At 45.8% G+C, this 9946-nt stretch overlaps 1 long non-coding RNA gene across 1 annotated transcript in view; it reads left to right on the top strand.

The window, feature by feature from the left end:
* The first annotated feature begins 1730 nt into the window (after positions 1-1730).
* Positions 1731-9946, top strand: part of LOC120316462 — a 38776-nt gene continuing 30560 nt past the window's right edge. Inside the window, exon 1 of the long non-coding RNA XR_005558968.1 lies at positions 1731-1859. This is a non-coding gene — a long non-coding RNA (uncharacterized LOC120316462). The remainder of the gene's footprint in view (positions 1860-9946) is intronic.

Here is a 9946-nt window from a genome sequence, read left to right as displayed (position 1 = left end):
CATATACTATTGGCTCTTATCAGTCCAGCTTTGGTTCAGGGGTGCTTTTAAAATAGGAGAGAAAATAAAGACATTCGGGGCTTGCAAACGTTTAGAACTGCTACAGACGAAGAGCTGGCCATAGTAAGATAGTTTTAAGCTCCTGGATTTAAAGCGCAAGATTAAACAGGAGTTCTTGAATCCCGTTGGAATCAGTAAAGCTTTCAAGTGCTTCTCGCGGTTGGTTGGTGCTAATATGGATCATCGTGCTAAGAAGGGCCTGTCATAAAATCTACCAAGGATGGAAAGTAAGGTAATGATTCTCCCCAGCTCAGGCCAGGCCAGGTGTCTGAAGTTGTCAGAAAAGAAAAAGAAAGAAAGAAAGAAAGAAAGAAAGAAAGAAAGAAAGAAAGAAAGAAAGAAAGAAAGAAAGAAAGAAAGAAAGAAAGAAAGAAAGAAAGAAAGAAAGAGAAAGAGGGAAAGAAAAAAAGAAAAAGAGAAAGAAAGAAAAGAGGGAAGGAAAAAAAGAAAGAAGAGAAAAAGAAAAAAGGGAAAGAAAAAAAGAAAAAAGAAAAAGAGAGAAAGAAAGAAAAGAGGGAAGGAAAGAAAAAAGAAAAGAGAGAAAGAGAAAAGAAAAGAAAGAGGGAAAGAAAGAAAGAAAGAAAAGAGAAAAAAGAAAGAAAAGAAAGAGGGAAAGAAAAAAGAAAAAAGAAAAAGAGAGAGAAAGAAAAGAGGGAAAGAAAGAAAGAAAAGAGAGGAAAAGAAAAAAGAAAGGGAAAGAAAGAAAAAAGAGAGAGAAAGAAAAGAAAAAGGGAAAGAAAGAAAGAAAAGAGGAAAAGAAAAAAAGAAAAGAGAGCGAGAAAGAAAGAAAGAAAGAAAGAAAGAAAGAAAGAAAGAAAGAAAGAAAGAAAGAAAGAAAGAAAGAAAGAAAGAAAGACAATCTCTTTGGACAAATGTTTCACTTTTCGGTAATCGCCCCTTTCCATCTCTCATTCCCCCAAAATACCGGCCACAGGCTGAGAAGTGGAGCCAGACCAGGTCGGGCCACATCCTCCCAGCCCTTCGGGTCAAGCAAAGAGTAAAAGCCCCAGCCTTTTGGAAAACCGGCTGCTGGACGTCCCCTCAGTGAGCGCCTGGGAAATACTCAGGAATATGACGTCGGTGGGGTAATTAATCTTTGACAAGAAAGCGGGGGGGGGGAGAAGAGAAGGAAGGAAGGAAGGAGGGAGGGAAGAAGGAAGGCAGGAGAAAACAGGGGAGGCAAGAAGAGGAGAAAAGAGAAAGAAAAAATTGTGACCTAAGCCGGCCTTGCTGAGGGTTTGATTCACTCGATGCTGAGCCGGACAGAGTTCAAGGGAGCCAGCCAGAGGCAGAGCCTCCCCCAAGGCTTTAAACAGTCTAGATTTTTGGGGGGAGGGGGGATCCTGGATCTCTAGGGTGAGCAGATCTTTATTTGGAGAAATCCTTAGATTATTAGGGGATCTTCGGGGTCCTGGCTGCGGGATGGAAGAGGCGGCGCGCCCCTGCGACCCACTCCCTCCCCTTTACGGCTCTTGAACCCCACGCGTGTGGAATGGAGGCCCCCCAGCCTGACTGCCACGCCTTCTTTCCGTAATCTGGACCCCCCCCACTCCCCAGTCCCCCCGCCTGCCCCCCCCCGGCACCTTCCCAGCTTTCCTGACGCGGCGCTTTCCCCTCCAAACGCCCCGCGCATCTCCTCGGCTGGAAATGCATGACGTCAGGGCGGAGTGGTCCGGCGGAACTTCCGCCCACGAGACTGTTCTCTCTTCTGCAACCCTCCCCGGCTCTCCGTGCGCCCTCGGCCGACCGCCTCCCTCAAGGGGGCTCTGGTGCCCGGTAGGAGTGGGAGAAAATGCCCGGTGAGTGGAAAAAGGTCGGGGGGAGGGGAGAGAGAATTGCTCTACCCCGCTCCCCCCGCCCCGCCATTGCCCCATTGCGGCCCTCAAAGAGGGGGGGAAAAAAAACCGTGTTAAAAATCTTTCTGCAGTTTGGCGCCACGGAAGGCGGGTTGGGACTACAGCACCCATCACACCCAGCCCGCAACCGTTAGGTTGTGAGGGTTGTAGTCCAGGACCGGTTGGGCCCACGCTCGCTTCTCCTTTCTGGTGGCCAGGGCGAGGCCTGTTGCGTTTTCTCGCGTCCCCGGAAGCGTTGGGGGTCGCCTTAAAGGCCATTCGGGAGGCGCACGTGTCCGAGAGGATTAGAACGTCGTTACAGACGTTACCTTTTTGCCCCCCTCCCCAAGTCGTTGGGAGCTTTCTTATCACACGCGCCCCTTCGCTGGAACGCGACAGCCTTTAGAATCAATCCCACGGAACTCATGGAGACTTATTTTTGAGATGAATATGGTAGAGAGAGAGGGAGGGAGGGAGAGAGAGAGACTTTCAGCCCCATGAATTGGCAGTACTAACTGCAGTTCATGGCAAAATGTGGTTCCGCATTGCCCAGTGTTGCTGTTCACTTGTATGGACCTTGTGCCTAACATGGCCAGCAGCTCCAGTTCCATTTGGAGAGGAGAGGGAATGGATGATTCCTGAGAAATATTGTCCCGGAAAGCTTTCATTTATAGATCAAATACAGAGTGGATAGGCTGGAGGCCATTAAGAGGCCATATATGTTGAAATATACGTGTGTGTGTGTGTGTGTGTGTGTGTGTGTGTATGCGCGCACACGCTCGCGTGCCCGTGCATGTGTAATCCTTCTCCCCCCCCCCCAATCTATTATCCTGCTAGTTTTGGTACACTGCAGAATTGTAAACCCATTTACAAGTCGCTGGGCTGGCTAAGGATGATGCACTGAATCTATCACCCCTGTGCGGTGACTGACAGCAGGGCTGTGTCCAAGGCCAAGGGTCGGAGAAGACACCAGGAGATGAGAAGCTGTCTATTTCTGAAGGACAGAGAAAGGCTACCTGCTTCCAGGCCTACTGTTGTGTGGCCATAGAAATAGGAGGGGTGTGTTAAATGAAGAGCTGAGCAAAGAATCAAATAGTAAAATGATTATAGCAGCACTAACAAGAGACCCAACTGTGGTGCAAGCAAGCAAAGAGAGCACCAGTAATGATAGGCGCCTTGGGTGCACTCCCAAAACATCTGGAACACCACTGGAAGCCCAGTGGCACGGACAAAAAAAAATCCCCATTTTCTTGGAACAGCTGACACCTTGTGAGAATGGTACCCTTTGACACCATCAGACAAGAATATCTGCCCAGCTCAGATCTTTGGGAAGGACTTGAGAGGTGGATAAAAATGAGTAGCCAGCCTAAACATCTCACCATTTGGGTGTGACCAACCGTAATAATATATTCCAACACGGAATACAATTATTCCAATCCAGAAAGATGCAGGAACTGGGATTCTCCTTTAAATTGGAGCACAATTCATTTCTCCCAGACTCTTTGCTGAAGGACCCTTAGTCTCTGCTTTAGCTTTCCTGGCCAGCTTCACTTAACAGCTTGCCCCCCCCCATACACACACACACTCACCTCCTTCCCCAGTGGCATTGCTTAAGTTTTTTTTGGTGGGGGGGATCCGGTGAGAATGTCTTTGGTCTTGGGGTGGATGAAGGAGCAGGATTAGATAGACCACCTTCTCTCAATTCCACACTCACGCTTGCTGCTTTTCACACCCATGCTCTTGTAGTGGATGAGCCCTGGCAAACAATGTGCCCCCCCATTTTACCTTTCCAACCAAATGAATGGTCCCTTTGCTTGCTTGCTTGCTTATTTGTTTGTGTATTAAATTTCTACAGCACTTATCTGACTTAAATGACTCTGGGCAGTTTACAACCTGGGCTTCAGATGGCCACCTGTATGGCCTCATGAAAAGGAATGTGTGTATCGGTTTGTGTGGGTCTATTCTCCATGTCCCCCTCCAGTGCCATTTCCCCCCCCTTCCGCTGCTCCCTAATGAAGGGGGGATTACCTTTTAGTTCCTTACATTATTATTATTTAAGATTTAATCTTCAGTTCGATCCACAGTCTGGAACTGGTAAAAACTTAACAGTTCAAATCCTAACCAAGGATCTAAGAGCTCTGTTGTTGTTGTTGTTGTTGTTGTTGTTGTTGTTGTTGAATTTGATTCACAGTCTGGGACTGGTAGAAATTTAACAGTTCAAGTCCTAACCAAGGATCTAAGAGCTCTATTGTTGTTGTTGTTGTTGTTGTTGTTCTTGTTATTCAATTTGATTCACAGTCTGGGACTGGTAAAAACTTAACAGTTCAAGTCCTAACTATCCAAGGACCTAAGAGCTGTTAAAGTAATGTCTGAGTATATAGGCAGTTCTGAGTAGGGTGGTTTTTTTTTTTTTTTTGCAAAGTCAGGATACTCAGGTCTAATAAGTTCAAAATTTCCATGTATCTAGGCAGCCCTTTGGGTATTGCTCCAAGGGTCCTATTATCATTGGTACAGCCATTGATTTCTTCCTCCATAATCGCTCAACTTCAATTTGCAAATTATTATTACTGCTTCCATTTCATCCAGAACTCCAAGAAAGCATTATGAGTTGGTTGGAAATAATAATAATAATAATAATAATAATAATAATAATAATAATAATAATAATATAACTGTCTGCTATGAATTGTGTGTGTGAATATTTGAGTGAGTGAGGTGTCACGCTAATGGTCGATTTTTTTTCTGCCTCTCCCCCTGCCTCTGTGATCTGAGGGATGGCTTGATATATTCCGGATTAATGGTTAAATTTCAGGCTGCCTTTTGATGCAATCCTTCTCCCTTTCTCTCTCTCTCTCTCTCTCTCTCCCCCCCTTCCGCTTCTTCTTCTCTATCTTTCTCTCTAATCCAAGAATCATTAGCAACACCCTCTGGCTACATGTTTACCATCACTGAAACATTATGATTGGGTTGTAATACAAATTCCGCCCGGTTATTTTGCATCTTTGCGGCAAGAGACATAATCCTGATATTTCATATTTCTGGAAAGAGAAAGGGGAAGGGCAGGAAAGGAGACTAGGAAGAAAAAAGAAAAAAGGGGAGGATAAAAATTCCATTCTCTCCCTTCCTTTCTCTTCCTTTTTTATAAAATTGGGAAAATATTTAGGGAGGAAGGAAGGGCACCCCCTTTTCAGTTGATGTGATCAAAGCTTGTCTCTTCAATCCAGACTGTGTATTGAATCCTTTGTTATTAAGAAAAGTGGATCCTACACATTATCTAACACTCAAACTGACAAGGCAGAATCTTCCTTGCTCCACCCCCACCCTTTATCAAGGGGATCCACCTGTCACAGCTGTTCGGCTATATTGTTTTCAAATCAGATTCTGTTTATGCTGAGTCTCTCTTTTTCCCTTTCTTATACACCAACTCTTCCCATGGTTGGTAAATTAAAGATGGATAGCAATATAACATAACAAGGAAAGAAGAAGAAGAAGAAGAAGAAGAAGAAGAAGAAGAAGAAGAAGAAGAAGAAGAAGAAGAAGAAGAAGAAGAAGAAGAAGAAGAAGAAGAAGAAGAAGAAGAAGAAGAAGAAGAAGAATTGAAACACACAACAACAACAACAAGAACATCTATTGGACGTGGTGTACAAGGAATAATATTTCCTTGGTTCCCCAGATCCAAAATATAGTGTCCTGGCCTTGAATCAACAGCCTCCCAATTTATTTTAAGGACACCCTTCTAGTCACTTTATTGTATTGACTGGGGGGAGAAATCAATCCGAGAAATCAATAATCTCTTTGGCTAAACAAGGGAATAAATGTAGAAATATGTAAGGTTTGAGCTGGAGCTAACCAGAACCATGGTCCCCAAATTAGACCTTTAAAATATAGCCTCGGAAAACCTCTCCCCATTATACCTGGGACAAAATTCATATTATTTCTGGAAAGTCTGCTCTTTCATATTGGCCCCTTGTTCTTTACTACGACTCTTCCCTCCTACAAATGGTGTTTTCTGAATATTAAAAACAAACCCAGAGAAGCGACTCTGAATACTTTTTTCTATTTTATCCCACTAGCTTAAAAAAAAAAATTGTGGTCCTTAAATCTTTGAGGAGAGAAAATACTATTTAATTCGAGTGGATTTCAAAATGAAAAAAAAAAAGAGGGGAGGGAACGATAACACGACTCAGCCATGCCCTAAAACGCCTGGCTGGATTCTAGAGGCAGGATCCCCAAGACTTGGTGTAAAAAAATGGCAGGTTTTAGACGTTTTCCTCGCCCGGGGAGAGCTGAGACCACCTTGGGGGGCTTCAACTTTCAGAATTTAAAGCTGAGAGCGACTTCCTTTCCTCTTCTTTCTTTTCCTGGTTACGATTCGTCGCTGAGCCTTTTTTTCCCCCCTCCCTGGACGTAACTGGAGACTTTTCCTTTCGCTAAGGCTCCGCAGGGCGAGTTTAGTTACCTTCCATCTTGGAATTAAATACAAACGGCCAAGGAAACAAGCGAACGAAAGCTTGGGGAGGCTTTTAAATCCTAGGCGAGGTGTGAAAAGCGAGCTGTTACTGTAGAACTTGCATTCAAACCTCGCAGCTTAGGTTACCGCTGGCCCCTCTCGGCGAAACACGACACCCGGGCTGGGTGTCGCCTTTCCTGCCCACCCCTCCCTCTGGCTTGCCCACCCCTTCCTTTCCACTTTCTTCAAACGCCCACCCACCCGAACTGATACTACGGGAGATACCGAGGATGCTACAATGTCTCTTCAACTCCTAGTGAAAAGGGGCACTTTCAAGTGTCCCATTCTATTAACTCGCTTTGATTATGAAGAGAGCGAGGGAGCGGGCGGGCGGAGGGGGGGGAGGAGGAGAGGAGGGGAGGGAGGAGGAGAAAGGAGTGAGAGAAAGTGGGGAAATCCAAGCGCTGCTTTCCGCAGCCCCGTTTTTCGGGTTCCTGCAGGGGCGCTGCAGTTCGCTTTTCAGCGGCGAGGTGGCGCTCCAAGGTGACAGGTCTGGGCGAGAGCTGGTTAGCAACGGCTCGGGCGAGGGAAGTGTCAGGAGAGAGAGAGAGAGAGAGAGAGAGAGAGAGAGAGAGAGGCAATTGCACTGGGTAAAAAAAAAGAGGGGAGGGGAGAGCCTCCTTCTCCCTTGGCTTGGGAGGAATGGAGGGAAGGAAGGAAGGAAGGACGACAAGGAAATGAGAGGAAGGAAAGAGGAAGGAAAAGAGGAAGAAAGAAAAGAAAAGAGAGGGGAAGGAAGGAAGGAAATGAAGAAGAAAGAGAAGAAGAAAAAGAGGAAGGCAGAAAGGAAAAAGAGGAAGGGAGGAAGGGAAAGATAAGAATTGGTCTATGAGAGTTGGATAGTCTGTAAATTATACGTCTGTCTGTCCGTCCGTCTATCCATCTATCTAGTGGTGAAGAGAAAATATGGAAGGGTAAATACTGCAGCGCAGGGACAGGGAGAATTAGGTACCGGTAGAAGACCGAAAACAAGCTTTATTCACGAACACTTGGCGATTTTTTAGTATTCGAGCAACTTCACCCCAATCAATGTTCAGCCTTTGAAGAACGGGCACGGGCAGATTTTCTTTTTTAAAAAAATGAATAGATAAATCTGAACACCACGTGCGAATGTGACGGTTCTTTTATTCTTTAATTTTCATTATATTCTTTTAAAAATCGGAAGGATTTCTGGAATAAAGACAAGGCGCGCGCACGCGCACACACACACACACACACACACACACACACACGAAAGGAAAAACCCGTGGCATTACAGTTTTCCTTTAAAAAAAAGGAAAGGAAAAAGGAAAAAAAAAAAAAAAACAACGGCTGGTTTCATTTGTTATAATTCACCAGGCCTGGCCGAGCCGAGCCGGCGTAGATGCGCAGGGCGACTTCCTTCATTTCATTGCCTTGCTTCCCGCGAAGGCCTGTTTAAAATGGCTGATTCAACAAGCCGGCACCCAAAGCCGGTTTAACGCCAGACTTCCTTCCCCAATCTTTGCGCCCACCTATTTCTATTATTTTTTTATTTTTTAAAGGCAAGGAATGAGGATTTAGAAGCCAAAGGCTCTGTTCCGTTTGTTTCCCCGTCCCCCGGTGAGTTTTCTTATTAAAAATGATCAACCTTCCCCCTCCCCAAATGATTCCTAATCACCCCACAGCGACACCTCGCTCCCGACGGCCGTCTGGGGGGGGGGGGGTCGGCGCCTGCCTGCATTGAAGTCGGTGGGCAAGGGGTGTCCTGAGATCGGATCCTGCGCTTGGCTCTGGCTCAGGGTCGTCCTCCGAGAGCCGGAGCGCCTATTCGGCATTCGCCTCGGAGCCCCCCCCCCGGGGGGGGAGTTGAGCTGCAGGATGGATGGGGTTCCCTTTTGCCGGAGCCAGCCAGACGGCCGGCCGGCCGAGCCGGGCCTTGCCAAGGAGAAGAACTCAAAGAGAAACAGTTTCCCAATTTTTTTTTTCCCCCTCCTCAAGGCCCAACCGCGGCGTTTTATTGGTCCTCCGGGATGAAAAGCGAGAAACGCAAAAGAGGCTGTATCCCCAAAGGTGCGGCTGGAAAACTTCGGCGGGTGCAAATGAGCGAGGAGTGGGCCCTGCTAGCTTAACGGGTGCTAAACTACAAAGTTCGTATTCCTCCTCCTCCTCTTCCTCCTCTCCTCCATTCACTCCCTCCCCCGGGAAAGGTTCTGACAGACTCCGTAATCTCCGCCGCCCTGGGTGAGATTCGCCTTTTACCCCTTTTCCCTCGAATCCTAGTAATGAATCTAGGCCAGCAGCCACCACAACACTCCACGCGGGGCCTTTAAACCATATTTGCATCCTTCGATTCTTCATCAAAGGGGAGAAAGAGTTTTCGATTGGAAAGGTGGGGAAGGGGGTCTGGGAAGGGGCGAGGAATCCGCCTCCTGGACGGCGGCGACTCTGCAAAGGGATAATTGCAACAGGAAGGGACGATCGACCGCGTTCATGGAGAATAAAATATTATTTTGTGAATAATATGCAGCTTCGCCAAGGCCGCATTGGAGTCGAAGAGTGGCGTTGAAGCTGCACAAACTCCTTTCTGCGGTTCTTTGTAAGAGAGTAAACCATATATACATATATTCGACATGAGACGTCCAGTTTTTTAAAAAAGAAAATTAGCTTTCCCCCCCCTGCCCCTTCCTTATTTCCTGTCCAAACATCCCCTTTTTTTCCTACCTGCAAAGTTTATCTAATTAGAGAGGCATCGTCAGGAAACAGAATAATATTAAACGTTCAGGCCCTTCATTTAAGATCTTTAAAGATATAGAAGACTATTTGAATTCAGAGAATTAAAAATTGCTGCAAATTGAATCCTTTCTGAATATATATAGATATAGATATAAATATAGTGGGACTTTCTTTTGAGTAAATATGCAAAAGGAGGCTATCTTACATATTTCGCATCTACCCAACCAAATAGGCAGGCGGCTAGTCCAACTTCACGTTTTCAAATCCTCAATATAAAATCGGTATTTGTTTGTAGACAAAGAAGTAGGAAAAACTGTTGTTAACCGTTTGCCCACAAAGAAATTTTTGGGGTTCCCCCAGTAGTGCATTTATGTGCACCCCTTTCCCTCATGGATAAACATAAGTATATAGACCGGATCCCATCATCACCTCCATTTCTCTTAATTAACTGGATGCCCATTGTCGGTTGGTGCTTTCAATGCTTGCATTTCTCTTCTGCTTCAGATAAGTTTTGGTTTAGAGGCAGCAGCACCAGCCTGCTTGAAAAATCCAATTTGCCACTTATGTGTGTGTGTGTGTGTGTGTGTGTGTAATTCCTCTAAAATAGCGTTTTTCTATCATTTGCAACTGAATTCCTGTTGCAAGAAGTTTGGGTGAGACCGGAAACCAAACAGCTCATAAAACTGGTCCAAAATTGGGAAAATTCTCCATTTGCTAGTCCTTTTCTCCATAACGGTTGGACTAGAAAAGTGAGGTATACAGCTAATCCGGGTGCCTTTCTAGGACGTGCCATTACAAACCCCATCATCCCCAGCCGGAATAAATGGAGGTCTGTCATTTTTTAAGA

Source organism: Crotalus tigris, unplaced genomic scaffold (assembly GCF_016545835.1).
Source record: "Crotalus tigris isolate CLP2741 ecotype Arizona unplaced genomic scaffold, ASM1654583v1 scf7180000019364.2947544272:3078424, whole genome shotgun sequence".
Taxonomy (NCBI): Eukaryota; Metazoa; Chordata; class Lepidosauria; order Squamata; family Viperidae; genus Crotalus; species Crotalus tigris.
Note: the sequence above shows the minus strand (reverse complement) of the source record. Positions and strands in the feature narration are given on the sequence as shown.